Raw genomic sequence first — 26,292 nt, 5'->3', positions numbered from 1 at the left:
GCACTCCGGACGTGATGTCCGAACACGACGAAGCTCATTCCTCTGTCCCTGAGGACAATGACGAGGAAGAGGAGGAGGAGGAGAACAAACCTCCCCCCGAGGAGAAGAAGAAGAAGAGGGCGGCTTCGGCGCGTATGGAGGCGGAGACGCCCAAGAAGGGGAAAGGCGTCCCAGCGGTCAACACCGCATGGGATGTTGACAGTAGTCTGGAATGACGCCCCCGCACTAAGCCCCAGGCCGCATCATAAGTGACATGGCTTCTCGTGCGCGCATCCGGCCCTTTCTCTCCATTTATCTTTGAAATAGTTTAACTATACTATTGCAGTCCGGCCCGTGCCCTTATCTAGCGATCCTCATCTGGAGGTTCGTTGGCTCCGTCGGAGATGGCGACCATGTCGCCACTGCCTGCTTACTCCCCTGGGGCCAGGGACGACGCCGAAGTGCTGTCCCGGAGGACCGCTCCGAACCGGGGAGGAGCCCAGGACGTTGTCCGGGAGGCGCCACAAGGCGGGACCTCCACTGCCGGACACATGGCGGAGCCAGTCCCCATGGAGACTGGTGAAGAGGGCCGTATCCAGTTTGGCCCTTAGCCGAATACGATTCCGGAGACCCATATGGCTCCGGAATCAGGCGAGCAGCCCCCTTTGAAGGAGGGGGGTGCGCCGCCTCCACCGGTGGCTCCTGTCCATCCAGGAGCGCCGGATGACCTGATGGGGGCGCTACGAAGCGCCTCTGTCGTGGACGAGCACCATGTCCTTATGGGTGCGGTGATCGAGAAGGTTCAGTCCGCCAAGAGCGGACTGGATGAAGCCTTCAGCAGCCTGTTAATAGGTTTCGAGGTAAGAAAGAGAAAAACCCCGTATAGTCCGTAGTCCTTGAGACGCTGTCCGGTGTTCGGCGAGAAGAACCGGACAGGGGATCAATCGTTAATTATAAGAGGCTGACTGAATATGTATTGATAAGCAGGCGTCCCTGTTGGCCGTGACCTCGCATGTTGCCGAGGTCTCCGAACTGAAGCAGAGGCTGGAGCGGACCGAGAACAAGCTCGGCGAGGTTAAGGTTCGGCTCCAGGAGCAGGAAGGTGAGTAACGACTTGCTGTATGTTCGGGAAAGGATAAGTGATGTATATTGACAGTGGTATTGTGATACGTGCAGAAGCCGCGACCGAGGTCGAGGCCCTGAGGAAGGCCCTGGGCGAGGCCGAGGAGCAGGCTATCCAGCAGCAAGCCGCCCATAAGAAGCTAGAGGCCCGGGTCAAAGAAGTCCAGCGGGAGCTCCAGGATGCGGTTAACAAATGTGAGACCTTGGAGAATGATGCATCAGCTCAAGGGGCCGAGCTCACCAAGGCTCGTCAGAGCACAGTGATCGCTTGGAATGATGCCCAGGCCGCCCTCCAGGAGATCCAGGAGGCCAAGAAGATCACAGCAGGTAAGGCTTTTAAGATGCAAAGCAAGTATGCGGAGAAGCAGTACCTTTTACTAACCCGGGTTCGGAGTTCCCCAGGGGCTTTTGCTGATCTACCACACAGTGTATCAGACGCCGTGGAGTTCTATCGAGCCGAAGGAGGGGGTTCCATGGAGAAGCTCTTCTGGTCACAATATGCGGTGTCAGAGCCTCCCGTGTCCTTCACCCATCAGCTGAAACAGCTGGTGGAGCTGCACAAGGTGGCCGAATTAGCCATGAAGGATTTGACAATCCGGCTATGGCCAGCCGAAGCTATGCCTGGCAGCTACTTCGGACTCGTGAGGCGGATGGTAAACACCTGTCCTCCGCTGGACGTCATCAAGCGCTTCGCCTGTATTGAAGGTGCACGTATGGCATTCGCTTGCTGCAAGATGTGGTGGGCGAAGATGAACGATGTTGAAGTTGCCAGCGGGCCGCCGGAGGGCAAGGAGCACAGCACACCCGAGCGATATTTCGCGGATGTCACAGAGGGGTCTCGACTTGTAGCGGCGCAATGTTCGCAGGACATTGTATTTGAATAAATGCATTCATGTTGCCTTTGCCTTGTATTATGGGAACAAAAGCCAGTTTTTGTAAAGTAATTTTATTACACTTTGAATTGTTTCCTCTTGTGCGGCCGTGTTGCGTGTAATCTGAGGGTTGGCCAGTCGTCGGCTTCTGTCCTCACGTAGATAGTACGGAGGTGTTTGGGATGGAATCTAAACAATCTTGATCCAATTACATGGTCCTTGGAGGAGTTGTTTAGCACAAAGAACAAGGCAATCAGACTTTACGGCTTGAACGCCCTCACTTAGCCATAGGAGTTTTATAATAAAGCATGGGCGCAGCCCCTAGTTTAAACCAGAGTACTGTCAGCATCTGATCGGGAAGTGCTGATCTCTCTCATAACGCGGAAAAAATCTCCAACGATTTGTAACCCTCGAGTAGCTGACCGGCTCTCGTCATGTCATGACAGTCAGTTTTCGGCTTTCTCTACTGAGGCGCTCATCTGGTCAAAGCCAGGGCACAATTGCAGTAGTTCTCCCTTTACTACCCTAGCCGATAGAGCGGAACGTAGGGTAACAAGCACAGGAGCCGGGCAACCCAACTATTGACCAAAGACATGATTCGGAGCCAATGCATATAATGCTAAATTCAGGGTGCCGAACTTATATATAAGAAGTGTTCGGACTGTGCTGCAGTATTGTGGGGCGACAGGTAGCCCCTGGCGAATATGAAAGGTAAAAGAGTGTCGATGCAGCAAATAAGCAGATCGAAATAAAATGAAGTAAGAAGCGAAAACCACATAAACTGGGCCATGAACCATTTTTATTATAGTTGGATGGATACGTCAAGGCGTATCTTGTACAGATGGTGCGAGAAGTATCCGGCTATTTAACATGACGGAATCAATAGGGCGTAGCGTGCGGGTCCTGAGAAATAAGTATGAATACCGTCAAGAAGAACATATAAAGGTTACCCTACACACCTGTGCTGCTTGCCTCTGTTGTATTCCAGTCCTTCCAAAGGACTTGCGATTAGGCCCGCGGAAAAAGGTGCCTGAAACAAGAAAAAGAAGTAAAAGTATGTGTGTCCGTGATCAGTCTGGCCGAACTGTAGACCCCGGGTTATCTCGTGCCTCCGTCGATATCCATGGAATTTTGAGTGCGTAATTGTGTATGCGTGGTACGAATGCCACTACCTCATTGGGGCTGGGACGGAGGCCGAATTGCTAGTCAAGCTCTTGACGAGCCGCGCTGTCCTGTTGCAGTGTAGTCCGGACCCTCTTGATGGTGTCCAGGGGCTCGGCAGCTGGATTATGATGCTACTTGAGAAGGCCGCTCTGCACTTCTGCTGCTAGGGCGACGGTGTGCTCCTCTGTTCGGAGGGAGCGTTCCGTATTGCCATTGACTGTTATGACACCGCGTGGACCGGGCATCTTGAGCTTGAGATAAGCGTAGTGTGGCACTGCGTTAAATCTAGCAAACGCGGTTCGTCCGAGCAGTGTGTGGTAGCCGCTGCGGAAGGGGACGGTATCGAAGATTAACTCTTCGCTTCGGAAGTTGTTCGGAGAACAGAAGACCACCTCCAGCGTGATTGAGCCCGTACAGCGGGCCTCTACACCTGGTATGACTCCTTTAAAGGTAGTCTTTGTTGGTTTGATTCGTGAGGGATTAATGCCCATCTTCCGTACTGTATCCTGGTACAGCAGGTTGAGGCTGCTTCCACCATCCATTAGGACTCGTGTTAGGTGGAATCCGTCGATGATTGGGTCAAGGACCAGTGCGGCCGAACCGCCATGGCGGATACTTGTCGGATGATCTCGACGATCGAAGGTGATCGGAAATGACGACCACGGATTGAACTTTGGGGCGACTGGCTCTACCGCGTAGACGTCCCTGAGTGCTCGTTTGCGCTCCTTTCTGGGGATGTGTGTGGCATATATCATGTTCACTGTTTTGACTTGGGGGGGATTTCTTCTGCCCCCCGGTGTTCGGCTGCCGGGGCTCTTCATCCTCGTCCTCACTTTGTGATCCCTTTCTTTTTTTTTCGGCATTTAACTTGCCAGCCTACTTGAAGACCCAACAATCCCTGTTGGTATGATTGGCTTGCTTATCCGGGGTGCCGTGAATTTGGCACGGACGGTCGAGTATGCGGTCCAGGCTGGAAGGTCCTTCGTTGTTTCTTTTGTAGGGCTTCTTCCGTTGGCCGGACTTGGAGCCACTGAATCCAGCGTTGACTGTGGTGTCATCGGTGTTGTCGCCATTGCTTCGGCGTTTGTGTCTATTGCGCCGGAGCTTGTTGGTGCTGTTCTTGGCCTCGGAGGGGCCTGCCTCGCTGGCTGTGTTCTTGCTGTGAGCCAGCCAGCTGTCCTCACCTGCGCAAAAGCGGGTCATGAGTGCCATAAGGGCTGCCATAGACATCGGCTTTTCTTGGCCGAGGTGGCGTGCTAGCCATTCGTCATGGATGCTGTGTTTGAAGGCTGCTAGGGCCTCGGCATCCGGACAGTTAACGATCTGGTTCTTTTTGGTTAGGAACCTAGTCCAGAATTTTCTGGCTGATTCTCCAGGTTGTTGAACTATGTGGCTTAAGTCGTCGGCGTCTGGTGGCCGGACATAGGTTCCTTGGAAGTTGTCCAGGAAGGCTTCTTCCAAGTCCTCCCAGCTGCCGATAGAATTTTCAGGTAGGCTATTAAGCCAGTGCCGAGCTGGCACTTTGAGTTTTAGTGGGAGGTATTTAATGGCGTGGAGGTCATCTCCTCGAGCCATATGTATATGGAGAATGAAATCCTCGATCCATACTGCAGGATCGGTTGTGTCGTCATTTGATTCGATATTGACGGGCTTGAACCCCTCGGGGAATTCATGATCCAGTACTTCATCTGTGAAGCAGAGTGGGTGTGCGGCGCCTCTATATCGGGCCGCATCGTGGCGGAGCTCTGATGGAGTCCGTCTGCGGCATTCAGCCCGGGCGTGGTTAAGTTTGTCACGTTCGAATAGGTAGCCGTCGTCGTGCCTCGAGGCACGTCCTCGCGATCCGTAGATCGATCTTGTGTGTCCTGCTCTACAGTCCAGGGTCTGTCGGAGGTCGTACGTATGACTCCGGACTCTTCCGTCCCTATTTTGACGGGGTGGTGGGGCGGTCTGCTGTTCGGCCTGAGTTGCCGCTTTATCCCGACCGCGGGGTGGCCGTTCGGCCTCCCTGTCTCGACCACGTGGTGGTCATTCCGCATTACGCGAGGGAGATATGTGCTCCGGCACCTCCTCATCGAATTGAGGTAGCAGTCTGCATTTCGGGTAGCTCTTGGCTGGGCGCTTGAGGCCGTATTCCTCAGCTGTCAGGACATCAGTCCATCTGTCGACGAGCACGTCTTGTTCAGCTTGAAGCTGCTGTTGTTTCTTTTTCAGGCTCCTTGCAGTGGCTATGAGCTGAAGCTTAAAGCGCTCTTGCTCGAGAGGATCCTTAGGCACGATGAAGTCTTCGTTGCCAAGTCTTGTCTCCTCCTCGGAGGGTGGATGGTAACTATCGTCCTCCGAGTCATCTTCTATGGCCTGTTCGTCAGGGTTGTCTTGCCTGCTGTCATGTTCCTGTTCGGATGTAGCCCCGACAGGGTCTTCATTGTTTTCGGCGTCGCCCGGAGTACTATTTTCTCCGGTGCCAGTGTTGCCGTCCTTTGAGCGTCAGGGCTTAGAGCGGCGTTTGGGCCGCCGGCGCTTGGACTGCGTCTCGGAGGTTTTATTCGCATCTAGCTCTTCTTTGTCGTCGCTAGATCCTATAGGTGTATCAACCATGTACACGTTGTACGAAGAGGTAGCCGTCCAACATCCAGTGAATGGCGGGCCTTGGCCTTGCTTCTTATCGGCATCGTCGTCCATACCGTCGATGTCTTCAGAGCCATAGTCAAGCACGTCGGTTAAGTCATCGACGGTGGCTATGAAGTGGGTGGCGGGTGGGAAGCAAAATTCCTTGTCATCTGTCTCTAGTTCCAACCGGACATAGTTCGGCCGTCAGTTCTTCTCCAAGGACAAATTCTTTAGAGAGTTTAGCATGTTACCCAAAGGTGAATGCTAGAAGATGTCTGCGGCGCTAAATTCGAAAATCGATAACCGATCCAACTCGGTGTCCGCAGGTGTACCTGGTCCGGAACTTATAGCCAGGGACGAGTCCGGAGTTCCATTGATGCGAATATTGCAGGATGTCGAGTCTGTGTGCGGCTCCAACGCCGCGGACTCTGTGGCCTCGGATGGTACGATCCGCTTTGGCTCTAAGGCCGTTGCGGCAGCAGGAACCATCTCCTGGGTGTGATCCGATGACAGATTTAAGTCATGTTCATCGGGGCGAGGGGGAGCAGTCGCCGCGGGCTCGAATCCCTTGAAGATCAAGTCTCCACGGATATCCGCGATGTAGTTCAAGCTTCCAGATCTGACCTGATGGCCAGGGGCGTAGCTATCGACCTGCTCCAGATGGCCAAGCGAGTTGGCCCGCAGTACGAAGCCGCCGAATGCAACAATCTGTCTGGGGAGGAAGGTTCCTCCTTGGACAGCGTCATTATTGACGATTGAAGGGGCCATCGAACCTTTTGTCGACGGCACAGTGGAACTCTCAATGAAAGCACCAATGTCGGTGTCAATACCGGCGGATCTCGGGTAGGGGGTCCCGAACTATGCGTCTAGGGTCGATGGTAACAGGAGACGGGGGACACGATGTTTACCCAGGTTCGGGCCCTCTCTATGGAGGTAATACCCTAGTTCCTTCTTGATTGATCTTGATGAATATGAGTGTTACAAGAGTTAATCTACCACGAGATCGTAATGGCTAAACCCTAGAAGTCTAGCCTATGTGAATATGGTAATGAGTATATGTGTCTGTCCTTTCCGGACTATCCCCTTCGGTTTATATAGACACCGAGGGGATCTAGGGTTTACATGGAGTCGGTTACATAAGAAGGAATCTTTGGTCGCCAAGCTTGCCTTCCACGCCAAGTAGATTCCAATCCGGACACGGGTACGGTCTTCGGCCTTCATGTCTTCGTAGCCCATTAGTCCGGCCCATGGATAACAAGCCGGACGCCCGAGGACCCCTTAGTCCAAGATTCCCTCAGCAGCAACGGCGTCCTGTTCATCGGGCAGCGAACCGGCTAGGTCGGAACAGAGAAACAACGTCCTGTTCATCGGGAACCAACCGACTGGGTCGGAATGCGTCATGTTCAACGGGAGCCAACTGGCTTGGATGGAACAGCCAAAACGGGGCCTGGCGTACCGCAGAACAGAGGAAACGGCCTTCTGTTCGACCGGCCACGGTCGAAACGGGATCCTGTTGATCAGGAGGGGTCTGGCGTACCGCAAAACGGAGGAAACAGACTTGTGTTCGAGTGCCTACGGTCGAAACGGGTTCTGTTGATCAAGAGGGGTGTGGCATACCGCAAAACAGAGGAAATGGACTTGTGTTGGAGCGCTGCGGTCGAAACGGGGTCCTGTTCATCGGGAGGGGTGTGGCGTACCGCAAAACGGGACTCCACGGGCTACTGTTCATCTCCACCGTTGACTGCGTCAACGGGCTACTGTTCATCCACCGTCGACATTCTCCAGCCTCCACGGTCTCCTTTTCATCCAGCCTCCACCGCTCCTCCACCGGCTACTATTCAACCATCCCTCTCCACGGTGTCCTGTTCAACCACCCCTCCACGGGCTACTGTGCATCCAGCCCTCCACCGGCTATTGTTAAACCAGCCCTCCACGGGGTCGTCCTGTTCATCCAGCCCTCCATGGGGTCCTGTTCATACACCCCAACCGGCTCGATCGATCGGGATCCTGTTCATCCAGCGGCAACGGCCTCTACTACCACGGGGTCCTGTTCATCCCCCACGGGGAACTGTTCATCCAACCCCCCCCCCCCCAAACAATGCTCACTGTTCATCAAGAGGCAGCAGGTTCGTTCGGCTTCAGTTAGCAGTAGTAGCGAAGGAATCACTCGGGTTCAGTTAACAACAAGGGATCAATCGGGTTCAGTAACGTAGCTAGTGCAATCGCTCGGGTTCAGCTCGCTCGGGATTAGTTAGAGTGCAACGCCTCGCACACACGCGCGTACATGTATGAGAGAAATGCGCAAACCTTCGTGCATCGCTCGGCCTCGACCACCCACCATAACCTGGAACTCCCTGGTATTTTGCTCGCCCTCGCTTCTACCACGGTTTTTTCCGTCATGGACGGCCCAAAGAATGTCATGCAGCTGCATTTCCAGCCCGCCCAGGATGAAAAGCTCATTTTCGGTCATGATTTTTTGTCATAGAAGTAGGAGCCCACCACATCTATGATGATACAGGGTTTTGTCACAATTATCGTCATAGAAGTGCCATAAGCATGACAGAAAAAAAATCGTTCAGCCCAAAATGTAACTGATGTGTCTTTTTTTGTAGTGCTAGTGTATTAAGTTCATGTAGAAACGGAGTAATGCATAAGAATGATGACATGATGTAGACAAGATCTATTCATGTAGGAATAGACCCCATCTTGTTATCCTTAATAGCAACAATACATACGTGTCATTTCCCTTTCTGTCACTGGGATTGAGCACCGTAAGATCAAACCCATCACAAAGCACCTCTTCCCATGGCAAGAAAAAACGATCTAACCGGCCTAACTAAACCAAAGGTTCGAAGAAGAAATACGAGTCTATAAGCAATCATGCATATAAGATATCAAAAGACTCAAATAACTTTCATGGATAAAAAACATAGATCTGAACATAAACTCAAAGTTCATCGGATCCCAACAAACACACCGCAAAAAAGAGTTACATCAAATAGATCTCTAAGAGACCATTATATTGAGAATCAAAAGAGATAGAGGAAGCCATCTAGCTACTAACTATGGACCCGTAGGTCTACAATGATCTACTCACGCATCATCAGAGAGGCACCAATGAGGATGATGAACCCCTCTGTGATGGTGTCTAGATTGGATGTGTGGTTTCTGGAACTTGCGGCGGCTGGAATTGTTTTTCTTTGTCTCCCCTAGGGTTTCTGGAATATTGTGGTATTTATAGAGCAAAGAGGCGGTGCGGGAGGCCACCAAGGTGGGCACAACCCACCAGGGTGCGCGTGGGCACCCCTCTGGTACTTCTTTGGCCCATCATGTGTCTTCTGGCCCAGAAAAATTCTTCAAAAAAGTTTTGTTGTGTTTGGACTCCGTTTGGTATTGATTTTCTGCGAAGTAAAAAACAAGCAAAAAATAGCAATTGGTACTCGGAACTATGTCAATAGGTTAGTCCCAAAAAATAATATAAAGTTGATATAAAATGATTGTAAAACACCCAAGAATGATAATATGACATCATGGGACAATCAAAAATTATAGATACGTTGGAGACGTATCAGTCCTTCACTAGGAAGGTGGTTCTAGTAGCTTGTCCAGGCCGCAAAGGCTTCATGAGCACTTGCATCAGATGATTTGGAAGTTCAAATTCTTCATAGATCAGCCATGTGCCTTCAGCAGGAGGACTAACTGGAACAGCATGAAGCAATTTAGAGGCCGGAGCTTTGTAGTGAGTGTTCTTAGTCATCCAATCAAGCACCCTTGAGTTGACAGCAGCCACATTTCCAATGAGGTGCAGAGTAGCATAGAATTGAAGAATTAGCTCTTCATTCCAATTGCAGATGTCAGCATAGAAATTCAGGAACCCAGCTTCATGAAGAACACTCAAGACAGGTTGGAAGCAAGGAATGGACTCCATGTCCACATGAGGAATTTGATAGTGCTGAAATACCTGATCCTTGTCAAACGAAATAGATGCATAAAATCCATCTGGCTAGCTGTCCAAAACTTCTTGCGCCGAAGTCTTGTTGAATCATATGGATTGACATCAGTGAGAAATGATGCTCATGATAGAAATCGGCAGCCTTAAACTTTGGCATCTTTGCATGAGGATTTTGTTTCTTGGGCTAAAGATTTTCAGTTGATGGTCTCACAACCTCTTGGGTCATAATCTCTGGAGCTATTGACTGAGGAATTGAAGCTTAATTTTCTTCAACAGCAGTCTGGGTCTCCATTTCTTCAGTTGTCGCAGTTAGAATTTCTTCAGGTATAGAATGGAGAGAAGTTTGACGTCCTTCAGGTCCCATTTGAATTTCTGCAGTTTGCACAGGGGACTGAGGAATTGGATGCAGAGGTGTGGCCAATGGTGAATTGGGGTGAAGATTTTCCCAATAGTCATTATTCAACACAGGAGTAGTTGAGCCAATATCCACATGTTCTTCAATTTCTTTAATGCCTACCTCTTCAGCAGTGACTTGAGGCATAGGCGATGATACCAAGGGGTGGAAGGGACATCTTCCACTTCAATTTCTTCATCCAACTGCTCTGAAGAAGTAGCAGAAGGATTTTCTTCATCAGTGTCATCTGGAATGACATATTCTTCACCAAACGGAATGAGCTCCTTTGATGGCACTATCGAGATTGGAACAACATCAATTGGATTAGTGAAAGAGCTCGTCAATGTGCTCACTTTCTTGGGAGCTGAGGACTCTGTAGAGGTTGATGCTTTCCTCTTCCTTGCGGCTTCTTTCTCAGCAACTTTTGTTTTCTTCACTTCTGATGCAGAAGGAAGATTAATTTTCTTCACCTTTGAAGATTTAGCAGGAGGAACAGATGAAGTTGGTTCAGTTCCTTCAGGCCCGACTGATGCAGCCGCCCTGGCATTCGTAGTTTCTTCAGGTACAGCAGATTCTCAGATGGCTTGGGTTGTTCTTCAGGCGCAACATTGATGGTTGCCCTGCCATGTTCTTCAGGAGCTGGAAATTCTTCAGCAGCCATGGTATTTTCAGCAGCATGATCTTCGTCAGCTGCGCTAGCAGTTTCTTCAATGGGCTGAGCAGATGCTTCAGCCTAAGGAATTTCTTGTTGCGATGGAGCTGCAACACTAAGCTTGAGGGTCTTGGAGAGATTGACGAATCTGACCTTGGCACCGAGCGAGTCTGCATGATATGTGTCAAATTCATCACGGAGGCCTTTGATTTCCTTTTGCATATTAACAAGTTCTTCAGGAGACATATTCAGAACATTGTTCTTCAGAAATCGCTCCTTTTTGTAGTGTGCCTTCTTGACTTGTCTGGCCTTTTCAAATTTCCATTTTTCTTCACTTATGAAGGTAGACAACATGTGACTTTGACCAAGAGTCAGGTTCAGGTCAGGCAAAGGAGTGTTGGGATCTTTGTGCCAGAGGTCAATGAAGTCGAGGATCTTCTTCAGATCCAGCATGAGAGGCACAGAGCTGCCTTTGGCTCTAGCAGCCCTTTCTTGTCTGTCCCTGATGATTTCAGCACGTTCATCATCATCAGCCTCATCATCGTCATCATACGGAACATGGAATGCAACTTGCTTCTTATGAGGACTTGGCCTCGTTCCACGTCCAGCAGTGACTTTGACCTTCAACAAGGTTGGACCTGTTGAGGACTGTGGTGGAGCTGAGGAACTTGCAGATGCTCCTGAAGCAATAGAAAAGCCTGCAGTCCCTTGATACATTGGAAGGTGCACATGTGTTGAGGACTTTGTGGCAGCAACTGAGGATTTTGTGGCAACAGAGGGGATTGGCACTGCCCTTGAAGTAGTTGCATGAGGAATTTTCTTTGAGGGCTTTGATGTTGAAGAACTTGGCTGTGAGGGCATTGAGCCTGGAGATTTCTTCACAGCAGACTTCTTCAGCATGGCCTTCTTTGGTGCAGTTGCACTAGAAGAGGCCGCAACAGCAACAGCAGCTTGAGAATCCTCATTGAATTTCTTCACTGCTTCTTTAGCCACTTTAGCCAGTTTGGCTTGGCGCTTGGCCCATTCTTTTGGAAATTCCTCACTGTGCCTTACACTGGTGGGATCAGCTTCTTGGCCAGCTGCCAATGGATGCCTTGGACATGGAGGGTTTACAGTGAATTTCTTCATTTACGTTGGGTTACATAACGATATTCCCTCCATTCCTTAGCCCATCTCCTCTCAATTCTCTGGATGCACACTTTGCGCTGATTCTTGTTTTCCTTCCCATGAGTTGCTTCATCGGGTGTGCAATACTCAGCATAGATGTCTTCAGGGATTTCAAAGGCAGTTTTCGTTTCTGGCCTCTTGCCTCCCTTCTGAGGTCTCTTCCCATCTGCCATTTTCCTCACTTGAGGACTTTGAACTTTGGACGTTTCTAAGGAAGTACGTGAATTATGTTCGAGGAACACTGCAAATGAGTTAAGTTGATGAGAACCTAGTGATTCAGCAGCGGACATTTTGTACCTGTGAATAGAGTATAGGTGCGAAGCATTTGGAGAGGTCATATGCGTTCTCAGAAATTTTTCAAAAGAATCAAGTTTGAGGAATTTGACCATTGGTGTCTTGAGGAATTTCACTAAGTGTTCTTGACTTAGGTTCCAGAGTTGTATAGATTTGGAAATCCACACAATTGAGGAATCTTGAAGAAAAACATAGCTTAGAGAAACAAATCAAGATACAAAAGCATTCGGGTGTTTAAAGAGTGGAAGGTTGAATAATCAACACCTTTTGAAGATTTTGTGGAGATCATAAGAATCAAAGTCGGGCAGCAAAATTAGATTTTAATTACCCTGGACGAAGAACACGATGAACTGGGAGTGGAGTTGGAGAAGTTCACCCATTCAGATCTCCCACGCCCTAACTTGGCGGCGGGAGACAGCTACGGCGACGACGGAGTGAAGATATCCATGGTCGGGGCGAGTACGATGGCGACGAGGTTGAGGCAGTGAAGCTCTTACTCACCAGCGATGATGGAGTGTAGGGAAGGCGCTAGGTCTGAGAGCTCGAGAGAGATTGAGGTCGAGCAGAGTGAATGAGGTCTGAGGAAGGGAAGGGGTATTTATAGCCGCAGTAAAAAACTGCTCGTCCGAAGATTTTGGACGAAATGCCCCTGACCCTTACTATTCTAACGACATGTGTCACCCACGTATAGAGAGGTGGAGATCGTGGGGGGTCGTGCGTGAGTTGTTTAATCCATCATGGGATGCGGAACGGTTTGAGCGGCAACAACCAAAAATTTGAAAGGGAAATTTTAAACATTCGTTCGCAAATTCTTCAGTTGTCAAGGACATAGTGAAGACTTTGAACGGGTTTCACATAGAACGCATATGAAGAATTTGTGAATAGAATGGGTTGAGTTTAGCATAGAGGGGAAATGGATCCGATCACATTCACTTAGAAGAAAATCAACTTGAAGAATTTGCAATAAGTGAATGCTGTTGAGGACATTGAAAAACTCAAATATATATATATATATATATATATATATAAGGACATCAGTCGAAAGTTGAAGAAATTGCAAACTTGAGGAATTTGAAAATTGAAGAATTTGCATGATTTCAGGCACCGCATACAATTGTTGTTGGGCTCTGAGAATCAAATTCTTCATTAATTTCTTCACACATAGAGGGTTAGTCTTCATTGATTGAAGAAAAACGGTACTTCGTCTGTTACACATCTAAGTCATCATTTTTGCATAAATGTGAGGATGTGTGTCCTTTCAAAGAACATTCAAAGATTCTAAGATATTTAGCTCACAACGCAACTTGCTAAATCTCATATCATCCAAGGGCTTTGTGAAGATATCTGCTAGTTGTTTCTTCAGTTTTCACGTGGTCGATGGAGATGTCGCCCTTCAACACATGATCTCGAAGAAAATGATGATGAATCTGGATGTGCTTAGTCTTCGAGCGCTGAACTGGGTTATGAGCAATCTTGATGGCATTCTCATTGTCACAGTAGAGAGGCACATTCTTCATATTGATGCCATGTTCCTTGAGGGTTTGCTTCATCCACAGCAATTGAGCACAGCAAGAACCAGCAGCAATGTACTCAGCTTCACCAGTAGAGAGTGATAGCAGTTCTGCTTCTTCGAGGATCAACATACTAAGGATCGTCCGAGGAAATGGCATGTGCCTGATGTTGACCTGCGATCCACTCGGTCACCAGCATAGCTAGTCAGAGTCAGAATATCCAATGAGATCAAAATACGAGCCCTTGGAATACCATAATCCATGTGTTGGAGTGTGAGCTAGATATCAAAGAATATGTTTCATAGCCTTATGGTGTGATTCCTTCGGTGTAGCTTGAAAACGGGCACACATGCAAACACTAAGCATAATATCTGGCCTAGATACACATAGATACAATAAAATCCAATCATGGAGTGGTATACCTTTTGATCGAAATCTTTACCATTTTCATCGGTGCATAGATGGCCATTAGTGGGCATAGGGATTTTGACGCCTTTGCAATCTTGCATGACGAATTTCCTTAGAACGTCCTTCGGGTATTTCTCTTGAGATATGAAGATGTCGTTGCATTATTGAGGAATTTGAAGACCTAAGAAGAATTTCAATTCTCCCATCATAGACATTTGATATTCCTCACTCATCATATAGGCAAATTCGTCACTGTAATGTTGGTTAGTACAGCCAAAGATAATATCATCAACATATATTTGGCACACGAATAATTCATCATCATATGTTTTGGTGAAAAGAGTTGGGTCAATTGAACCGAGTTTGAAGCCTTTCTTCATGAGGAATTCCTTCAGTGTATCATACCACGCCCGAGGGGCCTGCTTGAGGCCATAGAGGGCCTTGTTGAGTCTGAAGACTTTGTCAGGATGCATAGGATCTTCAAAACCTGGGGGTTGAGCCACATATACTTCTTCCTCAAGCTTACCATTAGGGAATGCACTTTTCACATCCATTTGATATAAGGTGATATTATGATGGTTAGCATAAGCAAGCAATATGCGAATTGCCTCAAGTCTAGCAACATGTGCAAAAGTTTCATCGAAGTCAATTCCTTCAACCTGTGTGTAGCCTTGAGCTACAAGACGAGCCTTGTTCCTCACCACTAGGCCATTTTCTTCTTGCTTGTTGCGGTAGGTCCACTTAGTACCGATGATATTGTGCTTGCGTGGGTCTGGTCGCTTGACAAGTTCCCACACACTGTTGAGCTCGAATTGCTGTAATTCCTCTTGCATAGCTTGAATCCACTCAGGCTCCAAAAATGCCTCATCAACTTTGGTGGGCTCTGTAATAGAGACAAAAGCGAAGTACCCACAAAAGTTAGACAAATGTGAAGCTTTTGAGCGTGTGAGAGGACCTGGTGTGTTGATGTCGTCGATGATTCTCTCAATTTGCACTTCATTTGCAACGCGAGGATGAGCAGGTTGACGACTTTGAGTGGGCTCAGCATTTTCTTCAGATCCATTTTCCTCAGATGCACCGACATGATTTTCTTCATGATCTGGAATAAATTCTTCCGCAGATTCTTCAGTAGGTATGACATCCTTGGTAGCCTTGAACTTGATGGATTCCCCAGGAGACATTTCATCTAGCACATGAGGTAGGTGCTCTCTTTGCGAGCCGTTAGTTTCATCAAACCGCACATCTACATTTTCAACAACCTTGTTGTGATAGGTGTTGAAGACTCTGTAGGTGTGCGAGTCCTTTCCGTAACCAAGCATAAAACCTTCATGTGCTTTCGGTGCAAATTTAGAATTGTGATGAGGAACTATAATCCATCATTTAGCACCGAATACTTTGAAATAACTCACATTGGGTTTCTTGTCAGTGAGGACTTCATATGAGGTCTTCTTTAAGAATTTGTAAAGATATACCCTGTTGATGACGTGGCACGCAGTATCAATTGCCTCAGGCCAGAAGCGACGAGGTGTCTTGTACTCATCAAGCATAGTGTGAGCCATCTCAACAAGAGTCTTGTTCTTGCGCTCTACGACTCCATTCTGCTGAGGAGTGTATGGGGCACATAACTCATGAGTAATACCAAGTTCATCAAGATAGTCATCAAGACTAGTATTCTTGAACTCGATCCCATTGTCACTCCGTATATGCTTGATCTTCACACCAAAATTCATCGAGGCCCTTGAAGAAAATCATCTGAAGACTTCCTGCACTTCAGTTTTGTAAGTAATGATGTGCACCCATGTGTAACGAGAATAATCATCAACAATAACAAAGCCATATAGAGATGTTGCATTTGTTAGTGTGGCATAATGAGTAGGGCCAAAGAGATCCATGTGAAGCAATTCCAAAGGACGAGTGGTAGTCATGATAGTCTTCGAGGGGTTCTTGGATCTGGTCACCTTCCCAACCTCACAAGCCCCACAAAGATAATCTTTGAGGAATTTGACACCCTCAATGCCAATGATGTGCTTCTTCTTCACAAGCGTGTACAAGTTCCTCATGCCAGCATGACCGAGTTGACGATGCCATAGCCAGCCTTCTGAAGCTTTTGCAAGTAGACATGTGGCACGTTGTAGTCCTGCAGAGAAATCAACAATACACAAGTATCCTCTCCTAAAGCCTTCGAAGACTTTGGAATTGTTAGATTCCATGAGCACAATGCAGCGATATTTGCCAAAGACGACAACCATATCAAGATCACAAAGCATTGAGACAGACATGAGGTTGAATCTGAGGGACTCAACAAGCATGACTTTGCCCATGTGTCAATCCTTTGAGATTGCAACCCTACCTAAACCCAATACCTTGCTTTTAACCTTGTAAGCGTAGGTGATATGCTTCAGATGCGAAGGACATAAAGCAGAGTCCATCAATAAGTTCTTGTTACCGGTCATGTGATTTGTACATCACTATCGAGGACCCACTCAGTAGCTTTGGGTGTTTCATCCTGCGGATAAATTAGTGCATCTTACGAACTCATATACTTCACAATGAAGAATATGACATCAAATTCATCAGATAGAATTTCATCAAATAGTGCAACAGATATATATATATATATATATATATATATATATATATATATATATATATATATATATATATGTAGCAGTATGAGGACGTGAGAAATGAGTGAATCATTTCTTCATGATTAGCTTGCGTCCTTTCAAGCATTCTCAGGTCTCCAGCAAATTCTTCAGACGATAAAGTTCGTCTGGAGACCTGACCCTTCATAAGAGATAGTTCTTTTTCTTCACCACCCACATCTAGAGGGGTGACAAAGAGCTCATCATTCTGTGAGCTCCATGTGAGAAAAGTGGCATTGAAGCCAATGCATTTCGTTTCACAAAAGAGGGTTTAGAGTATGCATATGAATAAGCAGAGAAATTCTTCGAGGACTTATGAACATAATGATTTGAAGAATAATGCACATATTCATAAGTCTTAGATTTTCCCTGCAAAACAGAAGCATTAGCACGATGATGCTCATATGAGGAATTCGATCCATATGAGGATTTTGATCCATATGAAGACTTTGGTCCATATGAAGAATTTGATCCGGGTTCCTATTCTTCATAGGTGGTGTCATGAGGACATTCACCCGAAGACTTTCAAGGCACCTTTTGGGAACCCAGATTTTCTTCATAGGAGGACCGTTCCTGCAATTAGTTCCAACATATCTAGCAAATACGTCACCATTGTGATTTTTGAACAGCTTATAGTTGGAGTCAGATGACTCATCAGATGAATATGAAGATTCACATGTAAAGCCAGATAAAGTGGATGGATCTACGGGAGGTCCTTTTGCAGCAACCCATGTGGTTTTGGAATACTGCTTAGGTTTCTAGTAGGTTCCATCAGCATTGAGTTTCCTCTCAAAGGCAATACCCTCTTTCCTAGGGTTCCCGTTCAAGATCTTCTTTTTGAGCACATCACAAAGAGTCTGATGCCCTTTGAGGCTTTTGTACATGCCTGTCACATACAATTCCTTCAACCCTGCATTTTCGTCAGTAATACTTGTGGTATCCTCAGATGAGGCCATTGTGACCACAGAGATAGTTGAAGAATTTGTAGCAATAGAAGCATTTGAACTTTCAGGTGAAGAATTAGCAGATTCACGTTCGATGCATTTCAACATGGTGGAATAAATTCTTCCTGAGCAGAACAGATCTATTGAGCAAGTAATGAATCATTTTCCTTCTGAAGATCTTCATGACTCACCCTTAGTTTCTCAAGATCTTGCTTTCTCCGAAGATATTCATACGAAAGCTTCTCATGATCGGCTAAGAGTGTTTCATGATGACTTTGAAGATTATCAAACTTAGACTTTAGTCGTTGAATATTATCAGTTTGAGTTCGACTCATTTCCTCACCCAACAAGTCATCGCTTTTGTCTAGCTGATTTTGAACCTTTTCCAAAGGCTTTTGTTTTTTGGTGGCAATATTAGCAAGTTTGGAATAGCTGGGTTTGAGATTTTCATCAGATTCATCCTTACTTGATTCATAGGAGGGATATTTGAGTACCTTGGCACCTTTTGCCATGAAGCAATAGGTGGGAGCATAGTCATCGATGCTGTCATTTGTTGGGGAACGTAGTAATAATTCAAAAAAAATCCTACATGTCACCAAGATCAATCTAGGAGATGCTAGCAACAAGAGAGAGGGAGTGCATCTTCATACCCTTGAAGATCGCTAAGCGGAAGCGTTACAAGAACGCGGTTGATGGAGTCGTACTCGCGGCGATTCAAATCGCGGAAGATTCGATCTAGCGCCGAACGGACGGCGCCTCCGCGTTCAACACACGTACAGCCTGGGGACGTCTCCTCCTTGTTGATCCAGCAAGGGGAGAGGAGAAGTTGAGGGAGACCTCCGGCAGGACGACGGCGTGGTGGTGGAGCTTGTGGTATTCCTGCAGGGCTTCGCCAAGCTCTACGGAGGAGAAGGAAGAGTTGGAGGAGGGAGGGGCTGCGCCAGGAGAAGGGGGTGGCTGTACTCTCTCTCCCTCACTATATATAGGGGAAAGGGGTGGAGGAGGCGCCCTAGGGTTCCCTAGGGGAGGGGCAGTGGCCACAGGGGAAACCCTAGATGGGTTTGGGCGCCCCCACGCCTAGGAAACTTGCCCCCCAAGCCGGGAGGGGTAGCTGCCCTAGGGGAGGCGCCCCCACCTCTCCAGGTTACATGAGAGGGGTTGGGAAGGGCGCACAGCCCCTTAGTGGGCTGGTGTGCCCCCTCCCCTTGGCCCATAAGGCCCCCCAACGCTTGTCGGGGCCTCCGAAACACCTTTCGGTCACGCTGGTCGTCACCCGGTACTCCCAGAACAATTCCGGACTCCAATACCCTTCGTCCAATATATCTATCTTCACCTCCGGACCACTCCGGAGTTCCTCGTCACGTCCGGGATCTCATCCGGGACTCCGAACAACCATCGGTAACCACATACTATTTCCCATAACAACTCTAGCGTCACCGAACCTTAAGTGTGTAGACCCTACGGGTTCGGGAACCATGCAGACATGACCGAGACTTCTCCGGCCAATAACCAACAGCGGGATCTGGATACCCATGTTGGCTCCCACATGTTCCACGATGATCTCATCGGATGAACCACGATGTCGGGGATTCAATCAATCCCGTATTCAATTCCCTTTGTCTATCGGTATGTTACTTGCCCGAGATTCGATCGTCGGTATCCCCATACCTCGTTCAATCTTGTTACCGGCAAGTCTCTTTACTCGTTCCGTAACGCATGATCCCGTGGCTAACTCCTTAGTCACGTTGAGCTCATTATGATGATGCATTACCGAGTGGGCCCAGAGATACCTCTCCGTCATACGGAGTGACAAATCCCAGTCTCGATTCGTGCCAACCCAACAGACACTTTCGGAGATACCTATAGTGCACCTTTATAGTCACCCAGTTACGTTGTGACGTTTGATACACCCAAAGCACTCCTACGGTATCCGGGAGTTGCACAATCTCATGGTCTAAGGAAATGATACTTGACATTAGAAAAGCTCTAGCAAACGAACTACACGATCTTGTGCTATGCTTAGGATTGGGTCTTGTCCATCACATCATTCTCCTAATGATGTGATCCTGTTATCAATGACATCCAATGTCCATGGTCAGGAAACCATAACCATCTATTGATCAACGAGCTAGTCAACTAGAGGCTTACTAGGGACATGTTGTGGTCTATGTATTCACACATGTATTACAGTTTCCAGTTAATACAATTATAGCATGAACAATAGACAATTATCATGAACAAGGAAATACAATAATAACCATTATATTATTGCCTCTAGGGCATATTTCCAACAGTCTCCCACTTGCACTAGAGTCAATAATCTAGTTCACATCACTATGTGATTGTAATGAATCCAACACCCTTGGGGTTTGTTCCTATCTCGCTTGTGTGAGAGGTTATTAGTCAATGGGTCTGAACCTTTCAGATTCGTGTGTGCTTTACAAATCTCTATGTCATCTTGTAGATGCAGCTACCACGCACTACTTGGAGCTATTCCAAATAACTGCTCTACTATACGAATCCGGTTTACTATCAGAGTCATCTGGATTAGTGTCAAAGTTTGCATCGACGTAACACTTTACGACGAACTCTTTTACCACCTCCATAATCGAGAAAATTCCTTAGTCCACTAGTTACTAAGGATAAGTTCGACCGCTGTCATGTGATCCATTCCTAGGTCACTCTTGTACCCCTTGACTGACTCATGGCAAGGCACAATTCAGGTGCGGTACACAGCATGTCATACTGTAGAGCCCATGTCTAAAGCATAGGAGACGACCTTCGTCCTTTCTCTCTCTTCTACCGTGGTCAGGTCTTGAGTCTTACTCAATACTCACACCTTGTAACACAGCCAAGAATTCCTTCTTTGCTGATCTATTTTGAACTCCTTCAAAATCTTGTCACGGTATGTATTCATTTGAAAGTTCTATTAAGCGTTTTTTATCTATCCTTATAGATCTTGATGCTCAATGTTCAAGTAGCTTAATCCAGGTTTTCCATTGAAAAACACTTTTCAAATAACCCTGTATGCTTTCCAGAAATTCTACATCATTTCTGATCAACAATATGTTAACAACATATACTCATCAAAAATTCTATAGTGCTCCCACTCACTTTTTGGAAATACAAGTTTCTCATAAACTTTGTATAAACCCAAAATCTTTGATCATCTCATCAAAGTGTACATTCCAACTCCGAGATGCTTACTCCAGTCCTTAGAAGGATTGCTGGAGCTTTGCATACTTGTTAGCATCTTTCAGGATTGACAAAACCTTCTGGTTGTATACAACCTTTCCTCAAGAAAATCGTCGAGGAAACAATGTTTTGACATCCTATCTGCAAGATTTCATAAATAATGCAGTAACTGCTAATTTAATTCCACAGACTCTTAGCATCGCTACGAGTGAGAAAGTCTCATCGTAGTCGACTCCTTGAACTTGTCGGAAAACATCTTAATGACAAGTCGAGCTTTCTTAATGGTGACACTTACCATCATTGTCCGTCTTCCTTCTAAAATCCATCTGCACCCAACAGCCTTACGACCATCAAGTAGTTCTTCCAAAGTCTATACTTTGTTTTTATACATGGATCCTCTCTCGGATTTTATGGCCTCGAGCCATTCGTCGGAATCCGGGCCCACCATCGCTTCTCCATAGCTCGTAGGTTCATTGTTGTCTAGAAACATGACTTCCAAGATAGGATTACATACCACTCTGAAGTAGTATGCATCCTTGTCGACCTACGAGGTTTGGTAGTGACTTGATCTGAAGTTTCATGATCAATATTATAATCTTCCACTTCAATCGGTGTAGGTGCCACAGGAACAACTTCCTGTGCCCTGGTACACACTAGTTGAAGTGACGGTTCAATAACCTCATCAAGTCTCCACCATCCTCCCACTCAATTCTTTCGAGAGAAACTTTTCCTCGAGAAAGAACCCGTTTCTAGAAACAATCACTTTTGCTTCCGGATCTGAAATAGGAGGTATACCCAACTGTTTTGGGTATTCTATGAAGATGCAATTATTCGCTTTGGGTTCGAGCTTATCAGCCTGAAACTTTTTCGCATAAGCGTCGCAGCCCCAAACTTTTAAGAAACGACAGCTTAGGTTTCTCTAAACCATAGTTCATATGGTGTCGTCTCAACGGAATTGCGTGGTGCCCTATTTAAAGTGAATGCGATTGTCTCTAATGCCTAACCCATAAACGATAGTGGTAATTCGATAAGAGACATCATGGTATGCACCATATCCAATAGGGTGCAGTTACGATGTTCGGACACACCATCACGCTATGGTGTTCCAGGCGGTATTAGTTGTGAAACAATTTCCACAATGTCTTAATTGTGTGCCAAACTCGTAACTCAGATATTCATCTATATGATCATATCATAGACATTGTATCCTCTTGTCACGACGATCTTCAACTTCACTCTGAAATTACTTAAACCTTTCAATAATTCAGACTTGTGTTTCATCAAGTAAATATACTTAGCATCTACTCAAATCATCTGTGAAGTAAGAACATAACGATATCCACTGCGTGCCTCAGCACTCATTGGACTGCACACATCAAAATGTATTACTTCCAACAAGTTGCTTTCTTGTTCCATCTTACTGAAAACAAGGCCTTTCGGTCATCTTGGCCATGTGGTATAATTTGCATGTCTCAAGTGATTCAAAATCAAGTGAGTCCAAATGATCCATCTGTATGGAGTTTCTTCATGCATATCTACCAATAGACATGGTTCGCATGTCTCAATATTTTCAAAAACGAGTGAGTCCAAAGATCCATCAACATGGAGCTTCTTCATGCGTTTTATACCAATATGACTCAAATGGCAGTGCCACAAGTATGTGGCACTATCATTACTATCTTATATCTTTTGGCATGAACATGTGTATCACTACGATCGAGATTCAATAAACCATTCATTTTTAGGTGCAAGACCATTGAAGGTATTATTCAAATAAACAGAGTAACCATTATTCTCCTTAATGAATAACCGTATTGCGAAAAACATAATCCAATCATGTCTATGCTCAACGCAAACGCCAAAGCAAAAAAACATTTATCTGGGTTCAATACTAATCCCGAAGGTAGAGGGAGCGTGCGATGTTTGATCACATCAACCATGGAAACACTTCCAACACATATCGTCATCTCACCTTTAGCTAGTCTCCGCAGCCTTTTATTTCGAGTTACTAACACTTAGCAACCGAACCGGTATTTATTACCCTGGTGCTACTAGGAGTACTAGTAAAGTACACAATAATATAACGTATATTCAAAATACTTCTGTCGACCTTGCCAGCCTTCTCATCTACCAAGTATCTAGGGTAGTTCTGCTTCAGTGACCGTTCCCCTCATTACAGAAGCACTTAGTCTTGGGTTTGGGTTCAACCTTGGGTTTCTTCACTAGAGCAACAACTGATTTGCCGTTTCATGAAGTATCCCTTCTTTCCCTTGCCCTTCTTGAAACTAGTGGTTTTACTAACCATCAACAATTGATGCTCCTACTTGATTTCTACTTTCGCAGTGTCAAACATCACGAGTTGCTCAAGGATCATCATATCTATCCCTGATATGTTATAGTTCATCACGAAGCTTTAATAGCTTGGTGGCAGTGACTATGTAGAACCATCACTATCTCATCTGGAAGATTAACTCCCACTCGATTCAAGCGATTGTAGTACTCAGACAATCTGAGCACATGTTCAATGATTGAGCTTTTCTCCCTTAGTTTGCAGGCTTAAGAAACTTGTCAGAGGTCTCATACCTCTTGACGTGGGCACTAGTCTGAAATCCCAATTTCAGTCTTTGGAACATCTCATATGTTCTGCGACGTTTCAAAAAAACGTCTTTGGTGCCACAATTCTAAACCGTTAGCATTACGCACTAAACTATCACGTAGTCATCAAAACGTGTATGCCAGATGTTTTGCAACATCTACACACAACGCTCGAGGTTCAGCACACCGAGCGGTGCATTAAGGACATAAGCCTTCTGCGCAGCAATGAGGATAATCCTCAGTTTACGGACCCAGTCCGCATAATTTCTACTATCAACTTTCTACTAAATTTTCTCTAGGAACATATCTTAAACAGTAGAACTAAAGCGTAAGCTACGACATAATTTGCAAAGACCTTTTGACTATGTTCATGATAATTAAGTTCATCTGATTATTTAATGAACTCCCACTTAGATAGACATCCCTCTAGTCATCTAAGTGATACATGATCCGAGTCAACTAGGCCGTGTCCGATCATCACGTGAGACGGACTAGTCATCATCGGTGAACATCTTCATGTTGATCGTATCTACTATATGACTCATGTTCGACCTTTCGGTCTCTTGTGTTCCGAGACCATGTCTGTACATTCTAGGATCGTCAAGTCAACCTAAGTGTTTCACATGTGTAAATCTGGCTTACACCCGTTGTATGCGAACGTTAGAATCAATCACACCCGATCATCACGTGGTGCTTCGAAACAACGAACCTTCGCAACAGTGCACAGTTAGGGGGAACACTTTCTTGAAATTTTAGCGAGGGATCATCTTATTTATGCTACCGTCGTTCTAAGCAAATAAGATGTAAACATGAGAAACATCACATGCAAATCATAAAGTGACATGATATGGACAATATCATCTTGCGCCTTTTGATCTCCATCTTCGAGGCGCGGCATGATCACCTTCGTCACCGGCATGACACCATGATCTCCATCATCATGATCTCCATCATCGTGTCTTCATGAAGTTGTCTCGCCAACTATTACTTCTACTACTATGGCTAACGGTTAGCAATAAAGTAAAGTAATTACATGGCGCTTTCAATGACACGCAGGTCATACAATAAATTAAGACAACTCCTATGGCTCCTGCCGGTTGTCATACTCATCGACATGCAAGTCGTGATTCCTATTACAAGAACATGATCAATCTCATACATCACATATATATAATTCATCACATCCTTTTGGCCATATCACATCACACAGCATACCCTGCAAAAACAAGTTAGACGTCCTCTAATTATTGTTGCATGTTTTACGTGGCTGCTATGGGTTTCTAGCAAGAACGTTTCTTACCTATGCAAAAGCCACAACGGTGATATGCCAATTGCTATTTACCCTTCATAAGGACCCTCTTCATCGAATCCGATCCGACTAAAGTGGGAGAGACAGACACCCGCTAGCCACCTTATGCATCAAGTGCATGTCAGTCGGTGGAACCTGTCTCACGTAAGTGTACGTGTAAGGTCGGTCCGGGCCGCTTCATCCCACAATGCCGCCGAATCAACATAAGACTAGTAACGGCAAGCAAATTGAACAAATCATCGCCCACAACTACTTTGTGTTCTACTCATGCATAGAATCTACGCATAGACCTAGCTCATGATGCCACTGTTGGGGAACGTAGTAATAATTCAAAAAAAATCCTACGTGTCACCAAGATCAATCTAGGAGATTTTAGCAACGAGAGAGAGGGAGTGCATCTTCATACCCTTGAAGATCGCTAAGCGGAAGCGTTACAAGAACGCAGTTGATGGAGTCGTACTCGCGGCGATTCAAATCGCGGAAGATTCGATCTAGCGCCGAACGGACGGCGCCTCCGCGTTGAACACACGTACAGCCCGGGGACGTCTCCTCCTTCTTGATCCAGCAAGGGGAGAGGATAAGTTGAGGGAGAACTCCGGCAGCACAACGGCGTGGTGGTGGAGCTTGTGGTATTCCTGCAGGGCTTCGCCAAGCTCTACGGAGGAGATGGAAGAGTTGGAGGAGGGAGGGGCTGCGCCATGAGAAGGGGGTGCGGATGCCCTCTCTCTCCCTCACTATATATAGGGGAAAGGGGGTGGAGGAGGCGCCCTAGGGTTCCCTAGGGGAGGGGCAGCGGCCACAGGGTAAACCCTAGATGGGTTTGGGCGCCCCCACCCCTAGGAAACTTGCCCCCCAAGCCGGGAGGGGTGGCTGCCCTAGGGGAGGCGCCCCCACCTCTCCAGGTTACGTGAGGGTGGTTGGGAGGGGCGCACAGCCCCTTAGTGGGCTGGTGTGCCCCCTCCCCTTGGCCCATAAGGCCCCCAACGCTTGCCGGGGCCTCCGAAACACCTTTCGGTCACGCTGGTCGTCACCCGGTACTCCCAGAACAATCGGACTCCAATACCCTTCGTCCAATATATCAATCTTCACCTCCGGACCACTCCGGAGTTCCTCGTCACGTTTGGGATCTCATCCGGGACTCCGAACAACCTTCGGTAACCACATACTACTTCCCATAACAACTCTAGCGTCACCGAACCTTAAGTGTGTAGACCCTACGGGTTCGGGAACCATGCAGACATGACCGAGACGTTCTCCGGCCAATAACCAACAGCGGGATCTGGATACCCATGTTGGCTCCCACATGTTCCACGATGATCTCATCGGATGAACCACGATGTCGGGGATTCAATCAATCCCGTATTCAATTCCCTTTGTCTATCGGTATGTTACTTGCCCGAGATTCGATCGTCGGTATCCCCATACCTCGTTCAATCGTGTTACCGGCAAATCTCTTTACTCGTTCCATAACGCATGATC

Source organism: Aegilops tauschii, chromosome 6, assembly GCF_002575655.3.
Source record: "Aegilops tauschii subsp. strangulata cultivar AL8/78 chromosome 6, Aet v6.0, whole genome shotgun sequence".
Lineage (NCBI taxonomy): Eukaryota > Viridiplantae > Streptophyta > Magnoliopsida > Poales > Poaceae > Aegilops > Aegilops tauschii.
This window is presented reverse-complemented; position numbering follows the sequence as displayed.